Below are 9,730 nucleotides of genomic sequence, written 5' to 3' on the forward strand. Positions count from 1 at the left end.
TGAGGCTCCAATTCAACTCATAAGTAGTTTACAACCATTAAAGAAGCTGTCCTTTCCCACTCCTATAGGCTGTGATTGTTTGCGCTGACTCAGCCGCAGTAACGTGAGGCGTGTGTGTGTGTGTGTGTGTGTGTGTGACAGAGTGTGTATTGACCAACAGTGACTTAACCATTAAAGTGAGCGATACTGCCTCCTCAGCAGCTTGCCCTATAAGCTCAGCTCAGGCCTTTTCAACACTGCTTCCATTTAGTACACAAACAAGACTTGAACGCACCCAAGGAAGCAGCCAAGCGCGCGGGAAGCTGGGTGCGGTGGGTGCTGCAGCACCCGCTGGTGGCCAGAGATGGAATTTTAAAAATTGTTGGATTTGCCTCGAGTACTGTGTTTCTGTGCATGAGTCTGTGCTGTGTAGTGGATATCTTCTCCATAGACGATCTTTGCTCAACGCAGTGGTTCTTGGGTAAAAATAGGATCCACACAATGTGAAGCGTGCACTCTGGGAAATGCTGAAGTTTTGTTTACTTAGCCTCACGTTGAAACTAGTGTTTACATAGCTGTGTTTACTTTGTTCACGGAATCGGAGACACGCTTTGTGAAGAGAAAGAGATACGAGATGACAAGACTGACAAAAAAAGAAAGAGAAGATGGGAGGAATAGCAGGTAGGCTATAACTGTCCCTGATTCCTGAGGGTAAATTGAGTAATGCTGGAGAGAGGAGAAGATACTGAATAATGACTCACAACAGTATAATCCTAATGTTAATTTAAAATTAAATATTCCTCTAAATAATGGCTAAAAGTCCAAAAAACGTAAAATTTTCTTTTATGTCCCTTCCTTACAGCACCCCCTACTTAAAAGTAGTTCCAGCGCGGCTGGATGCAGCCCACAATGTAGCTGCCAGCGTGCAAGCGTAGTGTGAGAGCTGTCTTTGGCGGAGGGCAAGGAAAGGGATAATCGGAGAGGACATACACACACTTAGGTCATAATCATTGAGTGGATTTATATGGTGCTTTTCAAGGCACCCAAAGTGCTTCACTTATCGGTGTGTGTGTGTGTGTGTGTGTGTGTGTGTGTGTGTGTTGTGTAGCACCCACCTGGGTGATGCACGGCAGCCAGTTTGCACCAGAGCACAGCACGCACCACACATCAGCTATCACGGTGGAGAGTTGAGGACTGAAAGAGCCAATTAGATATTGGGTGGATGATTAGGTGGCCATGATTGAAGGAAGGCCTGCGTGGGAATTTAGCCAGGACACCGGGGTTACACCCCCCAGGGTACCGGGGTTACACACCCCTACTCTGCGAAGAGTGATGGGATCTTTAATGACCACAGACAGTCAGGACCTCGGTTTAACGTCTCATCCGAAGGACGGGGCTCACTCACAGGACAGAGTACCTGTCTCTGCCCTGGGGCATTGGGGAGATTATTCATGAGACCAGAGGGAAGAGCACCTCCTACTGGTCCTCCACTTCCAGCACCAGATGGTCTCCCATCCAAGGACTGATGACAGCCAGACCTGCTTAGCTTCCCCACCAAGCCAGTGATGTAACGCAGGAGCCACAGTCATGTTTAATTCAGCTCTCATAATGTGCCTCAAACCTCAGAAGCATAAAAAGCACATGGACACATATCTTCCCAGTGTCCTGTATGTTACTGCATTAAACATCTTCCCAGTGTCCTGTATGTTACTGCATTAAACATCTTCCCAGTGTCCTGTATGTTGCTGCATAAACACATCTTCCCAGTGTCCTGTATGTTGCTGCAAAAAACCATCTTCCCAGTGTCCTGTATGTTGCTGCATAAAAACATCTTCTCAGTGTCCTGTATGTTGCTGCATAAAAACATCTTCTCAGTGTCCTGTATGTTGCTGCATAAACACATCTTCCCAGTGTCCTGTATGTTGCTGCAAAAAACCATCTTCCCAGTGTCCTGTATGTTGCTGCATAAAAACATCTTCTCAGTGTCCTGTATGTTGCTGCATAAACACATCTTCCCAGTGTCCTGTATGTTGCTGCAAAAAACCATCTTCCCAGTGTCCTGTATGTTGCTGCATAAAAACATCTTCTCAGTGTCCTGTATGTTGCTGCATAAACACATCTTCCCAGTGTCCTGTATGTTACTGCATAAACACATCTTCCCAGTGTCCTGTATGTTGCTGCAAAAAACCATCTTCCCAGTGTCCTGTATGTTGCTGCATAAAAACATCTTCTCAGTGTCCTGTATGTTGCTGCATAAAAACATCTTCTCAGTGTCCTGTATGTTGCTGCATAAAAACATCTTCCCAGTGTCCTGTATGTTGCTGCATAAAAACATCTTCCCAGTGTCCTGTATGTTACTGCATAAAAACATATTCTCAGTGTCCTGTATGTTGCTGCATAAAAACATCTTCTCAGTGTCCTGTATGTTACTGCATAAAAACATCTTCCCAGTGTCCTGTATGTTGCTGCATAAACACATCTTCTCAGTGTCCTGTATGTTGCTGCATAAAAACATCTTCTCAGTGTCCTGTATGTTACTGCATAAAAACATCTTCCCAGTGTCCTGTATGTTACTGCATAAAAACATTTTCTCAGTGTCCTGTATGTTGCTGCATAAAACATCTTCCCAGTGTCCTGTATGTTGCTGCATAAAACATCTTCCCAGTGTCCTGTATGTTGCTGCATAAACACATCTTCCCAATGTCCTGTATGTTGCTGCATAAAAACATCTTCTCAGTGTCCTGTATGTTGCTGCATAAAAACATCTTCCCAGTGTCCTGTATGTTGCTGCATAAAAACATCTTCTCAGTGTCCTGTATGTTGCTGCATAAAAACATCTTCTCAGTGTCCTGTATGTTGCTGCATAAAAACATCTTCTCAGTGTCCTGTATGTTGCTGCATAAAAACATCTTCCCAGTGTCCTGTATGTTACTGCATAAAAACATCTTCCCAGTGTCCTGTATGTTGCTGCATAAAAACATATTCTCAGTGTCCTGTATGTTGCTGCATAAAAACATCTTCTCAGTGTCCTGTATGTTGCTGCATAAAAACATCTTCCCAGTGTCCTGTATGTTACTGCATAAAAACATCTTCCCAGTGTCCTGTATGTTACTGCATAAAAACATCTTCCCAGTGTCCTGTATGTTGCTGCATAAAAACATATTCTCAGTGTCCTGTATGTTGCTGCATAAAAACATCTTCTCAGTGTCCTGTATGTTACTGCATAAAAACATCTTCCCAGTGTCCTGTATGTTACTGCATAAAAACATTTTCTCAGTGTCCTGTATGTTGCTGCATAAAACATCTTCCCAGTGTCCTGTATGTTGCTGCATAAAACATCTTCCCAGTGTCCTGTATGTTGCTGCATAAACACATCTTCCCAATGTCCTGTATGTTACTGCATAAACACATCTTCCCAGTGTCCTGTATGTTGCTGCATAAAAACATCTTCCCAGTGTCCTGTATGTTGCTGCATAAAAACATCTTCTCAGTGTCCTGTATGTTGCTGCATAAAACATCTTCCCAGTGTCCTGTATGTTGCTGCATAAACACATCTTCCCAATGTCCTGTATGTTACTGCATAAACACATCTTCCCAGTGTCCTGTATGTTGCTGCATAAACACATCTTCCCAGTGTCCTGTATGTTGCTGCATAAACACATCTTCCCAATGTCCTGTATGTTACTGCATAAACACATCTTCCCAGTGTCCTGTATGTTGCTGCATAAAAACATCTTCTCAGTGTCCTGTATGTTGCTGCATAAAAACATCTTCCCAGTGTCCTGTATGTTGCTGCATAAAAACATATTCCCAGTGTCCTGTATGTTACTGCATAAAGCATCTTCTCAGTGTCCTGTATGTTGCTGCATAAACACATCTTCTCAGTGTCCTGTATGTTACTGCATAAAACATCTTCCCAGTGTCCTGTATGTTACTGCATAAAACATCTTCCCAGTGTCCTGTATGTTGCTGCATAAAAACATATTCTCAGTGTCCTGTATGTTGCTGCATAAAAACATTTTCTCAGTGTCCTGTATGTTGCTGCATAAAACCATATTCTCAGTGTCCTGTATGTTGCTGCATAAAAACATATTCCCAGTGTCCTGTATGTTGCTGCATAAAAACATATTCCCAGTGTCCTGTATGTTGCTGCATAAAAACATATTCTCAGTGTCCTGTATGTTACTGCATAAACACATCTTCCCAGTGTCCTGTATGTTGCTGCATAAAAACATATTCTCAGTGTCCTGTATGTTGCTGCATAAACACATCTTCCCAGTGTCCTGTATGTTACTGCATAAAACCATATTCTCAGTGTCCTGTATGTTACTGCATAAAACCATATTCTCAGTGTCCTGTATGTTACTGCATAAACACATCTTCCCAGTGTCCTGTATGTTGCTGCATAAAAACATCTTCTCAGTGTCCTGTATGTTGCTGCATAAAAACATCTTCCCAGTGTCCTGTATGTTGCTGCATAAAAACATATTCCCAGTGTCCTGTATGTTACTGCATAAAGCATCTTCTCAGTGTCCTGTATGTTGCTGCATAAACACATCTTCTCAGTGTCCTGTATGTTACTGCATAAAACATCTTCCCAGTGTCCTGTATGTTACTGCATAAAACATCTTCCCAGTGTCCTGTATGTTGCTGCATAAAAACATATTCTCAGTGTCCTGTATGTTGCTGCATAAAAACATTTTCTCAGTGTCCTGTATGTTGCTGCATAAAACCATATTCTCAGTGTCCTGTATGTTGCTGCATAAAAACATATTCCCAGTGTCCTGTATGTTGCTGCATAAAAACATATTCCCAGTGTCCTGTATGTTGCTGCATAAAAACATATTCTCAGTGTCCTGTATGTTACTGCATAAACACATCTTCCCAGTGTCCTGTATGTTGCTGCATAAAAACATATTCTCAGTGTCCTGTATGTTACTGCATAAACACATCTTCCCAGTGTCCTGTATGTTACTGCATAAAACCATATTCTCAGTGTCCTGTATGTTACTGCATAAAACCATATTCTCAGTGTCCTGTATGTTGCTGCATAAAACCATATTCTCAGTGTCCTGTATGTTGCTGCATAAAAACATCTTCCCAGTGTCCTGTATGTTGCTGCATAAAAACATATTCCCAGTGTCCTGTATGTTGCTGCATTAAAAATGAAGATAGGGGACATTATATAAGTCTAATGCTAAAAATGCATGATTATCAGGTGTAGGCCCAGGGTCGGACTGGGACTAAAAAATGGCCCTGGACCTTTCTGCCCAGACCAGCCCACCTCAACGAGCCCGTGCTGCGGATACTCCGCAACCCCCGCCCCATCGACGCACAAACACAAGAGCAAGCCGAAATTCGGAGGGGGCAACATTCTGTGACGACCAAAGGTCCCCGGCGAAAACTTTTGGCGGCAACCTTAGTTCGCAGCCGCATTTCTTTTGGCTGTTTTTCTAAATGTTGGTCGTTTGAAGCCAGATTTAGAAGAATATCTCATTTTAAATTAACATTAGACTGTTGTGATGTCATTATTCAGTTTTAACCATCAATATTTGCTCCTTTTCTCATTAAGGTAAATACTGTATATTTATATAGAGAGTTTTGTCAATTATATGTGCTGTTATGGTTATTAGCTTAGTCACTCACTTCTACTAGCTTCTACACTATTTCCACATGAGTAATCCTGTGGGGATGGTGTATTCCCAAAGTGGGCCACTGGGGTTCGCTGTCTCAACCAAAAAAGAAAAACTGCCTGGTCAAGCGGCCCACCAGCCCACCGGCCCACCGGGATTTGTCCCGGTGCTCCTGATGGCCAGGCCGACTATGTGTAGGCCTAATATATTTGAGCACATTTGGTTGGGTAGACAGAGCTATTATAGTAGGTTTAACTATACTCCGGACTCAGTTGGTAGGTCAATGATTGACAGAGTGGATGGAGTCTGTTGGGATTCAGTCGGTATACATTTTCACAGCAGGTTAATGTAGGAGAAAATGGAAATGAGCCCGGGGAGATGAATGTTTTCACATTAAATTGAGATACAGTTGTAGTGTTTTGGTGTTGACACAGTACTGTGTGAAATACACAGTTTACTGAAATATGTGTCGATGCATCATGACACTAAGCCAGGTGGTGCTTACCACTCACCCTAACAAGATCTCATCAGGCAACAAGAGTGTGGGACTGAAAGGAGAGCCCACAGTAAAGTCTATCACAAAGAAATCTGATTTCCTGGACATGAAAATTGCTTCCTGTAATTTGATCTGTTTCAAATCAGTGCTCAGTCACACTGCCTGCCCATACCTGGGCAGAGTTTTTATTATTATTATTATTATTATTATTATTATTATTATTATTATTATTATTATTATTATTATTATTATTATTATTATTATTATTATTAAACTTCTGGACTGTTTCCAAAAACAAGCTTCCACTGTGTGGAAATTAGCCGTAGAGATGGTATCTTTCCTCATTTCCATGGTCAGCACTTACTTTGTTTGATATTTATCCAGTGACTTCCCTATCTGGAGCTGCGGACAGGTTCTGTTGCCAACACACACACACACACACACACACACACACACACACACACACACACACACACACACACACACACACACACACACACACACACACACACACACACACACACACACACACACACACACGCACACAAGCTCCACTGCTTCTATTTTGCACTAAATTGTAGAGTTCATAGAGCTGTGTTGAAACCAACCAAACCCAAATGTTTCACTTCACTCAGAGGTGAGATGAAATCGCGCGCAACATTTCTAGTAGCTTTTTTTGTTTAATATGTAGACATACAAGTAAATCCATACAGAATATACTTTTCACTGAACTGCTGGGGTTTGGGCTTGGCCTGAATGGCCTCTTTTTTTCCTTTTGCCACCGGGCTCCCCTAAACCTGAATATGGAGCAACGTCACCTGGACGTTTTTGACCCATGTATCAGTAACAGTGTAACAGTTTTTGATCCATGTATCAGTAACAGTGTAACAGTTTTTGATCCATGTATCAGTAACAGTGTAACCATTTTGACCCATGTATCAGTAGTAACAGTGTAACAGTTTTTGACCCATGTATCAGTAACAGTGTAACCGTTTTTGACCCATGTATCAGTAGTAACAGTGTAACAGTTTTTGATCCATGTATCAGTAACAGTGTAACAGTTTTTGACCCATGTATCAGTAGTAACAGTGTAACAGTTTTTGACCCATGTATCAGTAGTAACAGTGTAACAGTTTTTGACCCATGTATCAGTAAAAGTGTAACAGTTTTTGATCCATGTATCAGTAACAGTGTAACAGTTTTTGATCCATGTATCAGTAACAGTGTAACAGTTGTTTTTGACCCATGTATCAGTAACAGTGTAACAGTTGTTTTTGACCCATATGTATAAGTAACAGTGTAACAGTTGTTTTTGACCCATGTATCAGTAACAGTGTAACAGTTGTTTTTGACCCATATGTATAAGTAACAGTGTAACAATTTTTAACCCATGTATCAGTAACAGTGTAAGAGTAGTTTTTGACCCATGTATCAGTAACGGTGTAACAGTTGGGAACTAGTCACTAGTCATGGTGCGCACATAGCCTACCATTCTAACAATGGGCTTATTTTTTTGTTCATTTTAGAAATAAATTGTAATCCCCAATCTTTCCAAGTACCCCCTGCAAGCTGCTCACGTACCCATAGGGGTACACGACGTACCGATGAGAATCACTGGCTGTTGGTATCGTATGGATATAGGCTATGACTATATGGTATTGTATTGTGTGATATGATGCCACGGGCATACTGAGCTTCAAATCTCTCTTCTGGATCTGCTCCCTCTCTCTCTCTCCTTCTCCCTCACTTCCCTCTTTACTCCCCCTCTCTCTCCCTCTCCCTCTCTCCTTCTGCTTCACTTCTTTACTCCCTCTCTCTCACCCTCTCCCTCTCTCCTTCTGCTTTGCTTCTTTACTCCCTCTCTCTCCCTCTCTCTCTCTTTTCTCTGCTCCTTGAGACACGTTTTCGTGCCTCTCCCATCCGTCCCCCCCCCCCCCCCCCCCACACACACACACACACACACGTGCACATAAACTCACATTATGGTTTTACTGTTCCATTTTCTTCAACTACCTTTTTCACCTCTCCCTCTTCGTTCTGCCTGTATACAGATAGGGGTGTGTGTGTGTGTGTGTGTGTGTGTGTGTGTGTGTGTGTGTGTGTGTGTGTGTGTGTGTGTGTGAGGTACTCATAACTTTACTAAAAAGACAGAGGAAAGGTACCAGGAGTTTCATTAAGTGTGTGTGTGTGTGTGTGTGTGTGTGTGTGTGTGTGTGTGTGTGTGTGTGTGTGTGTGTGTGCATGCTGCATGTCCCTCCTGCATATGTCTCTGACCACATCTACATCTTTAATGTCTGTGACTGAATAATGTATGATCCCCCTGGGCTGAAGACACGCACACGCACGCACACACACACACACACACACACACACACACACACACACACACACACACACACACACACACACACACACACACACACGCACGCACGCACACGCACACACACACACACACACACACACACACACACACCACACACCACACACTTACCACCTACCAACCCCACTGCTTCCATTTGCGCAAATGTACGGTGGTCGTGAAGTGCATCACAACGACAAATAGGAAAACACAAGAAATTAAAAAACACAATGGCAAATAGGAAAACATCATAATCATCATCATATAAAAGGGAGGAAGTTGGCTCTGTCTGTTTGCTTGTTTCGATTTTTGTCCCACTGATGATGTCACAGTGTCTATGACATTATCAGTGATGTCGCTATAATTGTGATGTCACTGGTGATGTCACAATGTCTATGACATCATCAGTGATGTCACTGATGCGAGTTGCGTATGCGACCCCGCGTGGTGTGCGAGCTGCAGGGCGGGCGTAGCAAGCCCGCGCAGAAATCACAACGGCAAAACAGAAACCACGACCCACAAAGCAGCAAACACAACATTAACATGAACAAAAGTTGAGCCGCTACCTCAACTTTTAAAGTGTTTTTATTTCAATCAGGAGAGACTAGAGACCAAAGAATGAATAAAGTGATATGTATTACAATAAAGTGAATGATGCATTACAGAAAGAATGATGAGAATAAAGTATTGTTATTAGTCTTTGGTGGTTAGACACCACAGGGAGGTCTTGAGAGAGCTGCATCAGCCCAGATCAGCATCCAGATATATCCCCCTGTGGAGTCTAGATACTGGTGGTGCTGGTGATCTCCTTCTGAGACTCATCATGATGAGACTCTTCCGACTGAAATCGGATAGGTCTGCGATGACCGGGAGGAGAAGGGGAGGAGGAGGGTGCGAGCCTGACAGCAGCGGTGTTTGAGAGGCTGAATGAGACAGAAAAAAGCATATTTAAGGAACCCGCCTCCGAGCAATTGGCTTACGACAGGGTTGAGAAGCAATGTGATAGGCTTACACTGGAGGTGTGTGGGGTGAGAGGTGATGAGAGCAGTGATGTGACACTATGCTATTGATTAACAAAGACTGGGCGGCAACCAGCTGATTGTTCATTGAAACCCGGAAATTGACAGTTTATTATGATCTTGTGAGTAGAAGAGTGGAGATATAAAGTGAATTAAGGAAGTGTAGTCTTCCTGGCTTGAACTTACGTTGAGAACTACATTTGTCATTATATTTTGTGTTTTGTGATTTATTGTTGTGTTGTTT

The sequence above is a fragment of the Poromitra crassiceps genome (genome assembly GCF_964638095.1).
Source record: "Poromitra crassiceps genome assembly, chromosome: 4".
Taxonomy (NCBI): domain Eukaryota; kingdom Metazoa; phylum Chordata; class Actinopteri; order Beryciformes; family Melamphaidae; genus Poromitra; species Poromitra crassiceps.